Here is a 19,387-nt window from a genome sequence, read left to right on the forward strand (position 1 = left end):
TGGCTCCAACGGGAGCTGCTTTTAACCATCCAGCTTCTGCGGGGGTGTAAGGTACGCCGGGGAAAGCACAGGTTCTTTCAATCTGCTTAAGCAAGGTGAAGGGGTTGACCGGGAAAGCACAGGTTCTTTCCATCAGCTTAAGCAAGGGAAGCAAGGTGAAGGGGCCGACAAGCTTACTCCAGTCCAACATACAAACAGCATTCAGTTCAGGGGAAAAAGCCAAACTAGTCAAGGGCACTTGTTGACTAAGTGCTAAGGAGCCCATTTTTGGTTGCCAATACATTTACACACCTTATTTTTAAGATACATCCACCTAAACAGTTTTGTTTTTTCTCACATGGTTCTGACTTTCCAATTTGTAATCATCTCTGGCAGAGGAACCTTCGTCCCAGAAGGAACAACAACTCCCATGGTATAATGTCTAAATGGATCTGGTGTTTCGTAAAGATTGATGTTCCTAAGAGTCAAGTGGATTATTCAAATGGAAGAGGTCCCACATACTCCTCAGTGGTGATTCAGTGATGAGTACAGCCCAAAGGGCAAAGAGATAAACACACTTGCCAGAGAGATAGGGGAACAAGGGAACATCTGGACATAGCCTAATAGTATTTTCTTCTTCAGTTCAGGGCTCTCTCTGGCTATATTTCTGCCCAAATTTTCCCAAGTAATCCAATTCTACTCAACAAGTATGAAAAGCATTTCAATGCCTACCATCTTCAAGGCACTGTGCTAGACCTGGGTTATGAAGACAACAATGAATCAATTGTTCCTGAGGCTCTGGTATTCTTTCTGGGGAAGAATACAAAAAAGAACACAGATTAAAGAAATACAAGGTAATTTGAGGAGGAAGCAGACTACTATCAAGAGAAAGGAGGAGGCGGAATTGAACAAGGCTTTGCGGAGGAGGTGGTACCCAATATAAGCCTTGGAGAGAGATAAGGATTCTGAGTGGCAGATGAAGATGGGAGACATAGGAAACAGACTATGTGAAAGCCAAGAGATAGAACGCTGTTTTGAGAACTTTATTAAATGGGGGTGGGAAAATGATGAATTCAGTTTTAGACATGTTGGGTTTGAGATGCAGATGGGACATCTAAGTGGAAATGTCTAGCAGGCAATTGAAATTCAGGGCTTCTCTCTATATACATTTCCTCTGCTGATTTTGTCTAATCCCATGGTTTCAAGTCTTATCTGTATATGAAGGAGACCCAAATCTCCAGCTCCTGAGCTTAACACTCATATTTAATGCTTCCTTTTAGAAATCTTTGTCTGGATATTCTGCTAGTATCTGGAACTCAACATATCTTAAACTGAAGTCATTATCTATCTTCTAAAACCAGCTTCACCTTCTGCCATCATTATTTCTGTAGTGATATTCCCATCTTTCCTTAAGATCTTGGAGTCTTCTTTTATTCCTCCTCCCTCTTTGGCCCTATTCTGCATCACTCACCAAATCTTATTTCTCCTACCTCTGAAACCTTTCTTTTTTCATCTTTTTCCTTTCTATTCATACTATCATCACCCTAGACCAGTCCCTGTGCTGGTCTGACCAAGCTAGCAAGCTATTAAGTAGCTGGGCCAATCCAATCAAACTTTTACTGACCAGGGAAGGAGTCTGGGCTTGCCACTCAGTTGATCAAAGCTGTTGGGGCAAGGATGCCCAATGGGAACACTTAAGTTTTCTCCTGAAGTCGCTTCTAGCCCTTCAGATTCCCTCAGAAATTGGAATATATTGCAATATGGCATATACTTTTAATGGGGGCTAGTGGTCTGCAATGTGCTGGTGGAATATTCATTTGGGTGTTACACCTTTAGGTGATATTACAGTTTGGTCTAGATTCTGTCACCACTGGAGTTTCTCCTTCAGTCTTGATACCCAGCCTTAGAAGCTGTTCTCCAAAGTGCAGTGATGCAAAGGGTGATCTGGTAAATCTCTATACAGTTTCTAGTATCATGAGTCAGTAAACATCACAATCCTGAGCCAGTCTTTAGCATCATGAAGGAATCCAATCTTAAGCAAAGCTTTACAGAATGTTTTAATCGTAAGCAAACATTATAGAATTTGCTGTTGTAATTATGTTACAAATAAACCAATCAAGGAATTAAAACACATAAGAGTAGGGTATTACATCAAGTGGCATCTGCTTTAGGGTGGGAGGGTCTCATCTGGACCAGATGTGCAATGCAAAGTACAAGAAAAGAGCAATTCCAGAAAGTAGTTGGGTAAGTGCCCATGAATTGGGAATATGCTGAATTCTGGAACAGACATATTCAGTTAGAAGTATGTTTTGTGGATCACAAAGTTCTGTAGTGGGCCAATTTAGTTGTTTTTTTAGCATACAGATGGACTTGGTGGCAATGTATTTGTTAGATTTTTTTTTTTAATTTAATTTTATTTTCAGTTCTGATTTCTCTCCTTCCCACCTCCCTCTCCCTCACCCATTGAGAAAGCAAGGAAAACAAAACCTGTTACAAATGTGTATAGTCAAGCAACAAATTCTAGCAATTAGCCACGTCCAAAAAATATGTTCCAATCTTCATGCTGAATCCATTACTTTTTTGTATGGAGGTGGAAATCATGTTTCATAATGAGTCCTCTGGCACTGTGGTTCATTCCATTGTGTTGATCAGAGTTCCTAAGTCTTACAAAGTTATATTTGCTAGATTTTTCTAACCAATAACTTAAAGAGAATTCCCTTTGGCTCTTTATTGATGCATGGATTGCTAATAACTGGGGTAGGATAATCTAGCATTGTTATATTTTAGGATGGTTCATGAAATGAATTTCCACAAATTCCTACACTGACTCCTCTAACCTTACGTTCTCAAAAGCTATGCCAATGGAGCACTAGCCATGGCAAGGTCTACCATATTGGAAAGGCTTCAAGTATAGTCCTAGCAACAAACAATGCATATTTTCTGAGAACTAGAAAAAGGAAGTGTTAAGAGGCTTATCATCATTAGGTTAGTTAGTAGATAATGAATAGTTGGATCATGGAAACCCATGAGACAAAGAAAAATACAACCTCAATTCTGCATAGTTCTCTTCGCAATGATGGTGGCAGAATTGCAGAAAAATAGGGCAAAAGGTTCTAAGAATCACACATCTTTTTATACCATCTATAAACATTATTAGCTGTTGGTACTATCAATGTATAATCCTAGTCCAGTGACCAACAAGAGGACATGCAATTGGAAAGAACTGAATGGTGTTAATATCAACATTTTTGCCACAAATGAAATGGATGACTAGAACAAAAGATGGATTGGTTGTATAGGACATCCCCAAAGTCTCAGTGAGGTTTTAAGCTTCAATGATGACTTCTGAGATACTCTGTATAGCAAGAACACAGCATAATCAATGAAAAGCCAGTATACCCCACTGGTATCTATGCGATGGCTAGAGAATTAGGGGAAGGCAGCCTCCAGCATCCTGGGCGGACCCCTGTAAGAAATTTACTGGTGGTCATGGACAAGAGTTTCTTAGGATGGGTAAGTATGGATGGGTTGTGATTTGTGCTGTTGAAGAGAGTACCGATATTATTACTAAGAGCAGGCATTTATGCTACACTTTAAGATTTGCAAAGCACTCTTTACATAGGTTATCTGATTTGATTCTCAAAACAACCCTGTGAAGTAGGTGCTATCATAATCCCCATTTTACAGTTGAAACTGAGACTGAAAGAAGTTCAATGACTTGCCCAAGATCACAAAATCAATCAGTGCCTGAGGCAGGAATCAAATCCTGTCTGCAGAGCCAACACTTTATCCACTCCACCACCTCACGTCCATAGGATTATTGGAATAAATGAAATGAAACTTCAAAGACAGTAGGAAGTTGGCGATCTGAGATCTTGTGGGCAAATTCAGCCTTTGAATTTCTTTGGAATTCTTGGGACCTGTGTTTTATATGGAGACTAAAATGAAATTCAGTGCCCCTACTTGGCCCCTGCGTAGAGACCTGGGAAGCAGAATCCATTCCTTGCCTCAAGGAATTTGTCAGCAAAACTTCTAATAAATTCATTCCAAATCTCAAAAAAGGTGGTGAGAAAGAAAACAAAATATGCACAAGTTGAAATTGTTCAGTAACTGACTGCTCTTGGGTGCCCAGGAGAAAGGGATCACTGGCCAGAGAGATTAATGTCAGGGTGGTAGCAGTACCTTCATCTTTTACCAGCCAAATTTCTGCAACAGAGAAAAGCCCATGTTTAGTTCAAATGAATTTACATTTTCCCCTTTGAGTAGAGACGTCTATGGCTTGATGGCAAGAGCAGCAGCTTTCTGCCTTCCCTTTCTTCCTTCATAGACTACTTACTTAGCAATCCAGAGGATGCAGGCAGTTGTACTGTTGCTCTATACTGGGTACAAATCAATGATACTCCCCTCCTTTTGGAGGGTATGTAAGGATGTCCTTTAAGCATTCATGACAATCCACACCCCCTGGGCAAGTTGGGGAGAATTGCAATCATTGTATTTCCATAACTATGCTAGGAAAGGACAGCAACTCTGCCAAAAAAAAGAAAGCCAAATTGTTAAAGCTATGTTCCAGAGGCAATCAGAAATAAAATTGAGCCAAACTGCTGCTATTAGTAAGGGCAGGCTCTCTGGGGATCTAACATTTTTTTTCACTTCAATGAATATCCTGCAACTTTTCACAAACTGGAAATGCACAAGGTGATTGGAGATAGGCCTAAGTATAGAAGGGATAAACAGAGCCCTACTGTATGTGATAATACTCTGCATATACTTCTGCCAAAATCCAACACAAAGCACAAAAAAAGAACCAAAACGAGATGTTCTGTCTATGCAGGCAAATAGATTTGCATAAACATTTCATATACAAATGGAAGGGACCTTTTGAGTAGTTTCCATTCTTCCTTCTTTGTTGTTATGCAGTCATTTTCAGTTGTTTCTGACTCTCTGTGACCCCATTTGGGGTTTTCTTGGCAAAGATGCTGGAGCGGTTTGCCATTTCCTTCTCCAGCACATTTTACTGATGAGGAAACTGAGGCAAATAGGGTTAAGTGACTTGCCCAGGGTCACACTGCTAGTGTCTGATGTCTGATTTGAACTCAGATCTTCCTGACTCCAGACCCATCACTCTATCCACTGTACCACCTATCTGCCCTCTTCCTTCTTTAGATTTGTATTTAAGTTTTGTTTCGAGATAATATATATCTGTGTAATTGGGGAAAAAACAAAATATTATACTAAAAAAACAAAAATCAAGATAATGTATTGAAGGGAAAACAAGAAGAATTTTTTTCAAAGATTCATAGGCTCATGGCTCCAGAGTTGGAAGGGACTTTAGAAGCCATCAAGTCTGACCCCTTGGTTTTACAGATGAGGAAACTGAGGCCAAGGAAGGTTAAATGACTTGCCTAAGGTCACACAGTAAGGCAGTAAGCATTGGAGCACTCACTAAGTAATGATTCTGCAGCACGGCCTTCCTTGAGAAAGAAAAAACCCTAGTACAGAGGTCTGGACCGTCCTGCTTGTACTCCTACCCTCATTCTAACCATCCTCACCCTTGATCTGCCTGAGCCTTGGACTTTGCCCCAGGAACCATCCTGGGAAGCATGGGAAGACTGATGGGAACTGATGTGGAGTATCAGAACCAGGAAAATGCTACACACAATGACTTAAAGAAAAACAATAATGAAATGACGGTGTACGACCTCGGAGAAGAGCTGAGAAAATGCACCTCCCTCCCTTCATTGCAGAAATGGGGCCTGCACGGATGGAATCTTGCATATATTGTTCAATATGGTTGATTTGCTGCTGAACTATCTACTTTTTCCTCCTTTTAAAATCTTTGTTATAAGGGATATCTCATTGGGCAGATGAGAGGGAGAGGGAAATATTTGGAAATAAATGTGATGCCAAATCAAAAGGCACCTATTTTTTTTTTAAATTTTTGACCCCAAAACAAATGCTATCACTGTCAGTCATTAACCTAAAACACAAATAGTGCTGGGTTGAATTTCTGGAAATCAACAAAGCACTAAAGCTATTTTGGAAGGAAAATTTGTGATCACCATTAAGTAAAGAAATTACCTGTATCTTGGCCCTGGGGTCTCCATCAGGATGAACTTGGTACCTGGAGGGCCCTAGCCAGAGCATGTGAAGAAACCCAGTGCATCCTAAAGGTCTGAGGTTGAAGGCAGTGACTAGCATCATGTAGCTAGTGAGTATTTGAGGCAGGGTTTGAATTCAGTGACTAGAGTGCCAGTCCTGGAGTCAGGAGGACTGGAATTCAATTATGTCCTCAGACACTTACTAGCTCTGTAACCCTGGGCAAGTTACTTAACCCTGATTGCCTCGGTTTCCTCATCTGTAAAATGAGGTGGAGAAGGAAATAACAGACCACTCCAGCATCTTTGCCAAGAAAACCCCAGATGGGGTCACAGAGAGTCAGACATGACTGAAAATGACTGAACAAAAACAATGTGTGAATTGAGAAACAAGGATGGATATGAGAGGTGATACGGAGGTAGAATGGCAAGATTTGGCAACTGATTGGATATTCGAGGGAGGAAAAGTGAGGAATTAAGAAGATAGTGAAGGCTGTGAACCTAAGGGACTAGAAGAATGGTGGTGCCCTTGTTAGAAACAGGAAGGCATGGTAGAGGTTGGATTTGGGTAGGGGATAGGTGTGAAGATAATGAGTTCTGTTTTGGATATGTTGAGTTCAAGATGTCTCTATGATGTCCAGTCTGAAATGTCCAATAGGAAGTTGGTGATGTAGTGGTCAGGAAAGAGACCAGGGCTCTGTCTGTAGATCTGTGAGTTGTATTCCTAGAGAAGATAATTAAACCCATGGGAACAAATGATGTTATCAAGAGAAATAGTGTCGTGAGAAAAGGGAAGAGCTTTGGAGTAGATCCACTGTTTGGGGGCATGATGTAGATAAGAAACCAGTTTAAGAGACTGAGAAGTCAAGATTAGGCAAGTAAAAGAATTGAGAGTATAGTGTTATAAAAACCCACAGAGGAGACAATACCACGGAGAAGAAGATGGTTAACAGTATAAAATGTAGCAGAGAGACCAAGAAGGATATGGCCTGAGAAAACTGTCAGGTGTGGCAATTAATAGATCTCTGGTAACTTTAGAGAAAGCATTTTCATTTGAGTAAAGAGTTTAAAAGATAGATTGTAAAGGGTTGAGGAGCAAATGAAAAGAGAAGTAGAGATAGCAAATATAGCTTTTTATAAGAATTATTCTGAGAAAAGTGAGGAGAGATTAGGATGGTAACTTGAGGGGAAGGATTTTTTTTAAGGATACGAAGACATGGGTGTGTGTGAAGTCAGTATTTATGGATAAAGAGAGCTAGAAGATTGAGAGGCAATATGATGGAGGAGAGGGGAGGTGATGAGATCAAAGGTGCGTGTAGAGGGTTTGGCCTTGGCAAGGAGAAGGCTTACTCCACTATTAAAGATTAGAGAAAAGGAAGAGAGAATGAGGGAAGATGTCAAGGGATGATATGAGGATAGGGAGCAAAGAAGGAACATGGTGAATGGCCCAGTTCTCTTAGTAAAATTAAGTAGAACATGGGAAATGTAAGGCTGAGGAGGATGTCAAGGTTCTTGGCTTAGAGGGTGGGAGAAATGGGAATTGTAGGAAGCTAGGGGAAAAGAAGAGAAGGTTTGGAATCGAGTTTGTGGAGAGTGGACTAGGAAATCATACAGGAAAGGATAAATGGATTGCTTTGCTGTGGTAAGGGCCCCATTGAGGTTGGATAACAAATGTTTTACTTGGTTTTGTGACTTCCTTCAGTTCTAATCTGAAGGAGGTGAGGAGGAGAAAGCACCTGGTGGGAGTGATCCAGTGTTAAGATTCAGCAAAAGATGACTGGCAAGGGTGCAAAGGTGTGAGTTAAGAGTTGGTAGTGTGGAGTTGACAGGGTCAAGATTGGGAAGGGAGGAAAGTAAAGTCAGAACGAGAGTAATGAACTGAGAAAGTACTGAGAGTTGGAGGGATTAGGGGTCATATTGAGGGTGAAGAATAGGTTTCAGAGGAGTAAGGCATAAAAAGACATGGAATAATAAGAGGTTATAGTCAGAGAGAATGACATCAGCGTGTTTTTGTTGTTGCCTTTACTATGGAAGCCAAATCTTGCCATTTCTACCTCCACATCATCTCTCACATCCATCCTTGTCTCTCGACTCACACCTTGTTGTTCAGTTGTAGGTAATGGGGATATCCAGTGTGTGACCATCCTTGTACATGGCTGATGTGAATTGGAGGAGGAGTTCATGGGATTTGAAGACACTGAAGAACTAGGAGGAGAAGGTGTTTGATTCATCTTCCTGATGTCATATATGGCCTCAGTCACTTACTAGCTCTGTGACCCTGGGCAAGTCACTTCACCCTCTTTGCCTCAATTTCCTTATCTGTAAAAGGAGCTGGAGAAGGAAAAAGCAAACCACTCCAGTATCTCTGCCAAGAAAAGCTCAGATGGGGTCACAGAGTCAGATGTAACTGAAACAACTGACCAACAATTCAAGCTACCAAGCTGCTTCTCAAGAGACAGAGGAACAAGCAGTGGTTTCCACACGTTCTCTTTCATCGGCTGTCAGTAGAAGGACTGTTATGAATCTGACCAATAAGCCATGGTCTCCAAAGCATCCAGATATCCAACACAGAAGAGGTCAATGTGAGGGACTACCCAGGGTCACAGAAGCCATAGGCTCAGAATATCCACACACAACCAGCCAGTCTTCCTAGAATGAATGGAATGTACTACTGTACTGGCAAAGGCTAGAGAGAGACCCGAGAAACCACCAAATCCAATGTCTTCACTTTACAGGTAATGATACAAAGGTCCCCTATAGAATGAAGTGAGTTACTCAAGACCACACAGCTGGTGCATAGAGCCCAGACTGGAGCCCAGGTCTCACGATTTTCTGTCCAACCCTCTTCCTAGGACACTGCGGGAATACTCAGTCTCAGGGCTTCTACCATGGAGTCTGGATGGCTCTTCTCAGTGAGAGGGTTAGGGATCTGGTCAAGACCAAGGTGGTGGGGATGTCCAGGAATGCAGAAACATCTAGGGAAAGCCAGGTCTCTGTGTAAGTAGGAAGGAGTATGAGAGGAAGAGGACCAGAATGAAAGGATGTTTATTCATTATGGAATGGGAATTCCAAAGGGAGTGGTGGAAGGGATGGGCAGAGTTGGGGTAGGACAAGGGGGAGAAAGAGTAGAAGAAGATGAGAATGAGAGAATGGAAGGTAGTATTTTGGGGTCATTTACTCTAGGCAGTCAGGAATTAAGGAACATAAGGAAAAGGAAAGTAACAGGTAGTGAGAGTTAGCCATAGGGATAGCAGGGAATAGCAGATGAATTCAAAAGAAGTTTTCAATGATTCTGCCCAGGGGGACAATGGTGTATGGAGAAGGCCAGAGCATCAGGAAATGGGCTTTGCTTGCCTGCTCAAGTGTCTGGGATAGGGGCAGGGGAAATGGTGAAGCAAGCAGCAAGCCATCCCGTCCAGCACCCCTGGCTCACCGTCTTCATCTCCTCCTCACCTCCAGCCTTTGTACTCAGGTGCTTTAATATTCTTACTGATGCTCTGCTCCAGTTCTTATTGTTGACTTGTCATGGGCCCTTACCACCTTGTACCTGGACTATGGCAGTAGCCTGCTGATCAGTGTCCTTTCCTTAGGCCTCCCACTCTGTTGCAGCCTCCGCTCAGTGGCCAAAATGATTTTCATAAGGTGCAGGTCTAACTATGTCCTCTCAGCTCAATGAATTTCAGTGGTTAAAGCAGCGTCATCTCCCCACTCAACAAACTCCAGCTCCCTATTACTGCCAAGATCACATAAAAATGCTCTGTTTGTCACTTAAAGCCCTTTGTAAATTTGTTACCTTTCCAATCTTCTTGCAATTCACTCCTCTCCGCATACTCTAAAGTCAAGCTATACTGGTTAACTTATTGGTCCTCAAACATGACACCTCATCCCCCTGTTCCATGGTTCTTCACTGGCTGTCTCCCTACCAGGAATGTTCTCTCTATCTCTACCTACTTACTTCTAGACTTAGCTCAAATTCCACCTTCTGGAGACTTTTCCTGCCACTACTGGTGCCTTCTCTCTAAGATTACTTTCCATTTTCACAGTATCTATCTTGCACACACATAGTTATTTGCATGTTGTCTCCTCCATTAAAACAGGAACTCCTGGAAGAAAGGGATATTGTTTTTGGCTCTTTGTATTCTTAGCATTTGGCAGTGCCTGGCACGAAGCAGTTCACTTAATAAATGCATGTTTACCGATTGAGATGCAAATGAAAACAACTTTAAGGTTCCACTTTATACCCGTGAAATTGGTAAGGGTGACAAAACCAGGAAATGATAGCAAAGTTATTGGAGGGACTGCAGGAGGGCTGGTTCATTTAATGCAAAGTTAGTTGTGGTTTAAAGTGGTCCAACCATTCTGGAACACAATTTGAAATTGTAGCCCAAAAGTCATTTAAATGAGCATATGACTTTGACCCAGAGACACCACAACTAGGTTTATACCTCCATTGAGGGGAACCCACTATCTCCTGAGCCAACCCCTTCCACTTTGAGATAGCTCTAATTGTTAGGAACAAAGAAATGAAAAGAAACAGTGTGTACAAAAATGTTTAGAGAATCTTTCTGCTAATGGAGTCACCATCAACTGAACAAATTATGATATATTGATGTAAGAGAATATTATTGTGCTATAAGAAATTATAAAGGAGATGGCTTCAGAGAAACCTGAGAGAACTTACATGAATTAATGCAAAGTGAAGTTTTCAGAACCAGGAGAAAAAAAAGTTATATAATGATGACAACTTTTTGAAAGAAAATAACCATGATTCCAGAGACCAGATGATGAAGCTCACTATCTGTCTCCTGACAGAGAAGTGAGCAGTTGCAGAGTAAGACATTTTAGACATATTTAAAGACTTAAGAACTGTCATCAAAGACATGTCTAGTGAGGACACCATAAGACTAACTATGAATCATGTTTCCTATTCTCTTGGCTGAGAGGTGACCAATTAGAGATGCAGAATGAGACATTTTCAAAGAGAATGTGTGGATTTGTTTTTGTTTTGTTACAGGGAAGCCAGGTGGCTCAGTGGATAGAATTTCACAGCCTGGAGTCAGGAAGACTCATTTTCCTGAGTTCAAATCTGGCCTCAGACACACACTAGCTGTGTGACCCTGGGCAAGTCATTTAATTTTGTTTGCCTCGGTTTCCTCATCTGCAAATGAGCTGGAGAAGGAAATGGCAAGCCATTCTAGTATCTCTGCCAGGAAAACCCCAAATGGGGTCATGAAGAGTCAGACACAATTGAAATGCCTTAACAACGACATCTGTTACAAGTGATGGCTTTCAGTTTTTTGGTGGCGGGGGCGGGAGGGAAATGTAAGTGGGAAAGTTGTGTAGTGATATCCAAACTAAAAAAAGTGTCAATCATTTAAAAAGTACAGAAGAGAGTAGAAATTTAGAAAGGCCCATAAACAAGACAGTGATGGAAATACCAAGTTTGAAATATGAAAAAATAAACAACCCCCCCCCAAACAAACTGTATGTAGTGCTTTAGTTTCACATGCCATTCTATTTTTTCTGTTCGTCTTTGTGTTGTGAAATGTTCAATGCTGATGCTTGTCTGGTTCATAATAATAAAAAAAAATTAGGCTTGCCTGGAGGCAAAGAGTCACAGAGGCAGTATGTTATCAGAGTAGGAAGCCATCACAACAATACAGGCAAGAGATAACACTGAGCCTTTAATTAGGGCAGTGGACAATATGAAAAACAAAACCAAACAATTCACAGTACTCAGTAACTACACAACCTGGGTTTTAGCCAAATGTGTCAGAGACACATTTTTTAATTAGTGAACAAACACTCTGCTTAAGAGTGTTGAAGGCCAGTTTCCCTTGATACACAATTCTCTGACATTTAAGTCACATTGTTTATTTAGCACAGTGCCTGGTACATAGTAAGCACTTAAAAATAATTTTAAAAAATTCATTCATTTCTGGTTAAGAGCTGAGATTGTGTCATTTTCTGGTGTTTTTTGTTTGTTTGCTTTTTAGGTCTCACTGCCTAGCACATGTGCAGTAGGCACTTGCTTAATTCTCGATTGCAGCTGATTACTCAGGAAAAAAATCTTTTATTTAAAGCTCTGTCTCCTTTGATGCAGTCAAAGTTCACCTATACTCTTAAGTTAGCACATAATCTCAACCACTAAATTTAAGTCAGACTGGAGACTTGCTTTCAAAGTATTAAAAAAAATCTAGTGTCTTCCTTTTCCCTCCTACTCCTTTAATCACATTTTTCTATTTTCCTTTGTCCACCTCATTCTTGGATGTTCTCTCTTGTTCAGAACATTAAGTCAAATCTCTTTCTGGGCAGCAGCCCAAGTATCTTAATCTGTACAACTGAGGTCCCCTTCTTCCCATGATTAACCTGGTGGAAGATTAATATGTTAAACTGTTGTTAGAAGATTAGTATATGGAATCCTCAACATTTTGGGCTGGCTCTAGGAATGATGCTAATTCCTATCACTGACTTGGTTTTTTTTTTCCTTGGGACAAGTGCAAACTTGTCAAGAGACTGGTTCTCCAGGCCTGAGAACTTTATGTGCCACAGATGTAGTCCTGTTGGTTTGAGCTGGACATGAAGGGATTCTACTGGTGGCTAGGGTTCAGATAGCACATTTGTAATAAAGCTGGGATATCCACATACAGACACATGCATGCGCCCACGTGTGTACCTGCATGCATACACACCCTCCCACACCCACACATTCTGGTGCCAGCCAGAAGGTGTAAGTCAGATATTTACAAGATAGCTTTACTGGACCTACAATTTGACAATAGGTCCTGTGCAAATGTCCCTTCCTCCCAGGGCTGGAAGTCATCTCTCATTTCTCAGAACTCCAGCAACACCATGGATCTTATTTTGATGGCCTTTATGGACCAAATATAGGTATTTGTGTAGATGCCTTATCTCCTCTATGGATCTCTAAAAAATAATACAGACAAAACACTTTGTAAACTTTAGGGTAGTATGCAAATGCCAGTTATTGTTATTCATAGGCAAGATTGATTTAGTAGGGACTTATGTTGTATTAGACATTATGCTGAGGGCTGGGAATACAAATACAAGGGAAAAGAAAGATGGTTCCTTCCCCGAAGGAGCTTACACACTAATAGGGGGAAGACAACACACAAAAAGGAGCTGAAAAAGGGAGAGGGGGAGGTGCCCTTCCCCCTGAAAAAGAGTATATGATATTGAAGTTAGGAGAATCAGAAGCAAAGCCTGAGAGGCAATGAAGGACTGCTGGCCTGAGAACTCAGCAATTGGAGAAGGGGGCCAGTATGGTGGAGGGATGTTCCAGGGCAAGAAAGTCACAGGGGCTGATGGATGTTCCAAAGTGAGGAGACTTCAGAAGCCAAAGCAGTTGAGGCAGCTGAAGCAGAGTGGCAATATCCTGAAGGTCAGAAGCAAAGCCACGAGGGCTTGGGCACAATGGGGTCAATTAGGGAGAGTAGAATGGGACCCGTTGGACCACGTTGGTCTTTTCCTCAGACATGCTCTGTAGGGTGGCTTCAAGTCCAGCAGATCCAGATACCTGATTACCTATATTACATTAAGATAACCAGTTTAGAGCTGAGAAGCAACACAAAAGTATCTAGTTCAACCCCTTCATCATAAAGATGAGAAAACTCAGGCCCAAAGAAACGAAATGTCTGCCTTTCCCAAAGTCACACAGACTTTATTGTTCAGTTTTTTTTCCAACTCTTTGTGACTCCATTTGAGGTTTTCTTGGCAAAGATATTGGAGTGGTTTGCCATTTTCTTCTCCAGCTCATTTTACAGATAAGGAAACTGAGGCAGACAGGGTTGAGTGACTTGCCCAGGGTCACACTGATAGTAAGTGTCTGAGGCCAAATTTGAACGCAGGAGGATGAGTCTTCCTGACCCTAGGCCTGGCATTCTATTAACTGTGCCACCTATTCACTGTGCCTTAATTCCAATTCTAGTGCCCTTTTCACTGCATCACACTGCCTTGGCTATGTTTCTTAAATTTTTTTTAATAACAGGCACATATTTTATTTATTTTCTTTCTCTCCTGCCTTCTCTCTAGGTGGGGGGGGGAGGAAAGAAAAACTAAACCCTCATAAAAATATGTAAAGACAAGTAAAACAAGTTTCCATATTGGCCATGTCCAAAACTGTGCATCTCATTTTACATATTGGGTCCATTGCCTCTCTGTCAAGAGGCAGCAGCCTTTATCATCACCAGTCCTCTGGAATCATGGTTGATCATTGTGTGATCAGGGTTCTTTTTATTTCTATACTGTGAGATCCTTGAAGGCAGCAAACTTGTCTTCGGTATCTCTGCATTTCTCATAGTGCCTTGACATGGTAGGGGATCAATAAGTGTTGGTTGAATTAGTATCTGATTGATAAAAAAGAGTTGCCTGAATGACAGAACCTCAGCTTCTACTTGGCCCATGTAGTTTGATGATTCATCATCACACAGGGAGAAAGAGAAGGTGCCAGTGCTGCCCAGTCAGAAAGTCTGAAACCATGCATAATCTTTTATCACGGTGCATGGTCGTGTAAGGATGGGTCTGAGGCTTCTGGTGGAGCGGGGGTGGGGGGGCAACCTTGTGAATGTTTAGTCAGGCAGCTCTGGCTCCCGGAGCCCTGAAACAACCTGAGAAGTTAGGAGCATATGAGTTGTTCCACTTGGAGCATCTCTATTTTTACTTTGGAAATGGAAAGATGAATTCATTAAAACAATGGTGTAAACTAAGTACATAGCTCTTATGGATTAGTCATAGCCTAGTGTTTTTATTAGTTAGGGACTGAATTTATTCTGGGTGCCCTTAATGTAAAAGTGATTCTGGAGCCATTTAAAGAAACAAGCTGCCCACAGATCCTGTTCTAAAGAATTTAGATTTGGATCATAGAACATAAAGGGAGGAGAAAGGTCATGGAATGAAGACCATCTTTTCTTTTTCTTTGCCACCTTCCTTTTCCCTTCCCTTGCCTTCCCTTGCCTTCCCTTGCCTTGCCTTGCCTCGCCTCCCCTCCCCTCCCCTCCCCTCCCCTTCTCTCCCCTCCCCTCCCCTCCCATCCTCTCCTTTATTCAACTCTCCTCTTCTTTCCTCTTTTCTCTTCTGCTTTTCTACTTTAAATGGCAAGCCGCATTTGGCATAAAACAAAGGAGTTTCTCAGGTAGATGCTTCAGCAGATAGAGGCCACTCAGAACATTTTTGGTGACCTTATAAACCTCTCTCTTTACAATGTAGTCCTTTAACGTTTACATGCTACATTCACTGTCTCATTTGATCCTTATCTCTGTTCGATCCTCAGCCTGGTTAGGGAGGTGGCACAGGTATTATTATTCTCATTTTTAGGCAGCTAGGAAGCCACTTACTAGCGATGTGACCTTGGGCAAGTCACTTAATCTCTGTTCGCCTCAGTTTTCTATACTGTGAAATGGGGATAATAATAGCACCTGTAGCAGTTAGATGGCTCAGTGGATAGAACACTGGGCCTGGAGTCAGGAAGATCTGAGTTCAAATCTGGCATCAGATACTTCCTAGCTATGCTATGTACTGAGTGACCCTGAGCAAGTCATTTAACCTCCGTTTGCCTTAATCCTTTGGAGAAGGAAATGGCAAACCACTCCGGTATCTTTGCCAAGAAAACCCCACATGGGTCGTGAAGAGTCGGACACAACTAAAGACTGAACAACAGTAACAGCACCGAGCTTCACAGGGTTGTTGTGAGGATCAGGGATTACTATGGGTGGAAATGTTACTATTAAAAAGTGCTGCATAAAAACCTTCCTTTGATGTTTTGCTGTGTTATGGAGGGGACCCAGGGTCCTAGAAGGCTTTGCCAATGGAGCACAGGCTCGATCTAGCAGGTTTTCCCAAGCTGGGGAGGTTTCGATAAGGGTCTTAATGTCAGATTCCACCTGCGTTTTGAGGGCCAGCCTAGCTAAGTCCAGAGGGACTTAGATGATAAAGCCATTGGCCATGACTTGAAATTGAGAAAAATGCAAAAGAACCCGCAGTCCCTGTTTAGTTCCCTTTCGCTTTTGCAGTGATGGTGGTAATGTAGCAGAAAAGGGGTAGAAAGAATCACACAGGTTTTTGGATACTCTCTAAACCTTAATTTGTTGGTTCTCTAAATGAGAGTTCTTTGTCCAATGTTAATGTGTTGATATGCTTTCAGAAGAATTGAACCACATCAGTGTTGACATTCTTGTTATAAAGGCAGTCAGAAGATATAAATAACTGTGGAATGGAAGGACAGCTCACAGATTCTCTTCAGAGAGTATAATAAAGAAGCTGATTTTGTTGTTTGCCCAAAAGCAATGAGAGAAATCATCTAATTGCACACTTGAACATCAAATCTTGCAATATTCATGATGAGCATAAGAAAAATGCTATAAGGAAGACAGTTTTCACTTTATGGATCATAATCTCTTGTAGAGGGTGCAATAGAAAACCTCTATGAAGACCTTGGCAAGATTCTTCAAACCAAGTCGGCACCAACCTTGATACTCAGTGACTGCTAATGCAAAGCTGAGCACAAGGAAAGGACATCAAAAATATACTGGAAGATATGATTGAGGATTAGGAAATGGAAGAGGCCTACACCTCACAGAATATTAGAAATCTTGAACACATCTTTCATGAATGCCATCTTCAAGAAGAGAGACAAAAAGATACTGTCCATAGCAAGCTCTCATCACCATTTTTAATTTTTTTTAGATTTTTAAAACTTAAATACAAAATAAGGAAAGAAAAAAGAAACAAACACTAAAACTAAAATAATACAAAATAAGAAAAAAAGCATTGCCATGCGCACAGCAGAATGTGAGAGGATTCAAAATATACAGCAATAAATTTCAATTTCAGGAAAGCCTTAATAAATACTACACATTGTGTTGAGAGCTGTCCAACTTTTCTTTGCTTCCCTGTAAGTTTTTTTTTTGTTCTTTGCTGTGTACTTTTTAATTTATTCTTTGTCCCCTTTCCCCTCCCCACAGAAGGCTACGATTAAGTGCAGATGTGTGTATATATAATACGCACATAAATTATATATAGACACACATACACATATACATATATAGACACATAGACACAAAGATATATATACACACACATATACTTGTGTATACATACATTTACACATAATATACTTAGATCTCGATAATCATAGTTTTATATAGATATATACATTCATCTGCATCTATATAAGACAGAGCTATACTTATTTATCCTTTGTTTCTCTGAGGGTGGATAACCTGTTCCTTCATAATTCCAAGTCTTTCCATATTTTTCCAAGTCCACCAACTAGTCATTTCCTACACCACAGTAATATTCCCACCTTATACTGTCTAGTTGTTTTAAGTAGTCCAAAACAGCATTGATAAAGGTGGCTGACACATAGTATAGTTTCTCTATTTTACCCTTTTGATTAAATCTATTTTAGCCTTAATTCAAGATCATGATTACCACCCCTGCTCCTTTTTCCTTAACAAATTCTACTCCTGATCTTTATTTTATGTTTGTGCATATCTCTTACTTCCTATCCCTTCTGACTCCTCTACTTTACTTCTACCCACCATCTTGCCCTCCTATTACTTAACCTACTCCCCCGCCAAGGATTCCTCCCTTATCCTCCCATTCACATAAATCTAAACACCCTTCTATAACCCCTTTTGACTTATTCCCTCACTCTCCCCTCTAACAATCCCTCTCTTATCCTCTCCCCCTCATCCCCTTAGTGTTTTATTTCTTTCTGAATTTAGAAGACTTTTATACTCTTCCAGATATATATGTATTGTTCCCTCCTGAACCCATTCCTGATGAAAGTAGGTTTCCAGAACTACCAGTCGTCCTCCCCCGTCTAATTCCTCTGTGTCCATTCTTCATCTCGTACCTCATTTGTATAAGATAATTACTTCTTTTCACTGTTTCTAAACAGTTTTACTTTTAAAAATCATATCATACTCAGGTCTACACCAGTCTTTTTTATGAACTACCCAATTGCTAATAACAATCTTAGACATACATTTTATGTTTTATATACATAAAAGGGAACTAGTCTTTCCATTATTGAGTCCCTTGTAATTAGTCTTTGGTATGTACCTTATATTTCTCTTTGTTCTTGTATGTCAAATCTTCTATTAAGTTTAGTTTTTTTTAACAAAATCCTGAAAGTCTGACAATTCATTGAATGTCCATTTTTTTTCATTGAGGACTATGCTTAGCTTTGCTTGGTATGATACTTTTGGCCAGAACCCCAGTTCTTTCCCTCTTTGATATATAGCATTCCAAGGCCTGTGGTCTATTAGTGTTGTGATTCTAATTGTGGCACCGCCATATTTATACCATCATTTTTAAAAAAATGAAATTGATTTACATGTAAAGATGGTTTACAACATTCTAAAAAAAGAAATTGACTATATCTTAACAGACAAGAAATGTCCAGTTATTGATGTGTCAGGTATTCAGAATGATCACAGTACTATGTGTAATCAAATCACCAACTAGTTAGAGTTGCCACATAGTAGGTTAGCCATCACTGTGCATTTATAATAACTACAACTACAACATATTTTTAAAAAGTTGCTGTCTTTGAAAAATAATAAATGGATTAAGTTAAAACAATTGGTTTTGATTATAACAATTTCTTAACAAAAGTTTAACCAATATAAAACAACTTCTACAATGAGGACAAAAGAACCCAGAGACTACACCAGCTAGTAAATACTTGATTTCCTTTCTAAATGGAGAGACAGTTTTCTGTCTCTTGACTCTGTACCATTTTTTGGGAGGGCCTGTTCCCTCCTGACCTGTGCCTCCTTATTTCTCTAGGTTATTTCTGTAAGAGGTCTTCCCCCTACAGTTAGTACTTACCCTCTGAGATTATTTACCATTGACATTATATATCTTGCACATGGATGGTTGTTTGCATGTTGTCTCCCCAACTAGAATTTGAGTTCCTAAATGACAGAGATTGTGTTTTTCCTTTTGTGACCTCAGCACTTATCACAGTGAATGGCACATAGTAAGTGCTTAGTAAATGTTTGTTGACTGACCGACTCATTTATGTAGTCCTTAAAAGTTTATACAAGGTCAGCCATTTAAGGTAGGTAGTGCCAGTATTATTGCTATTTAATAGGTGAGAAAACTGAGGTTTTGAGAGATTAATTATAGCCGACATTTATAGAGCTCTTTAAAGTTTACAAAGCATATCATATACATTGTCTCATTTGATCCTCATCCCTCTTTGATCCTCAACCCTATGAGAAAGGTTGCATAGGTATTATTATGCCCACATTTAGGCAGCTAGGTGGCACAGTGGATAGATCACT

Source organism: Trichosurus vulpecula, chromosome 3, assembly GCF_011100635.1.
Source record: "Trichosurus vulpecula isolate mTriVul1 chromosome 3, mTriVul1.pri, whole genome shotgun sequence".
Classification (NCBI taxonomy): domain Eukaryota; kingdom Metazoa; phylum Chordata; class Mammalia; order Diprotodontia; family Phalangeridae; genus Trichosurus; species Trichosurus vulpecula.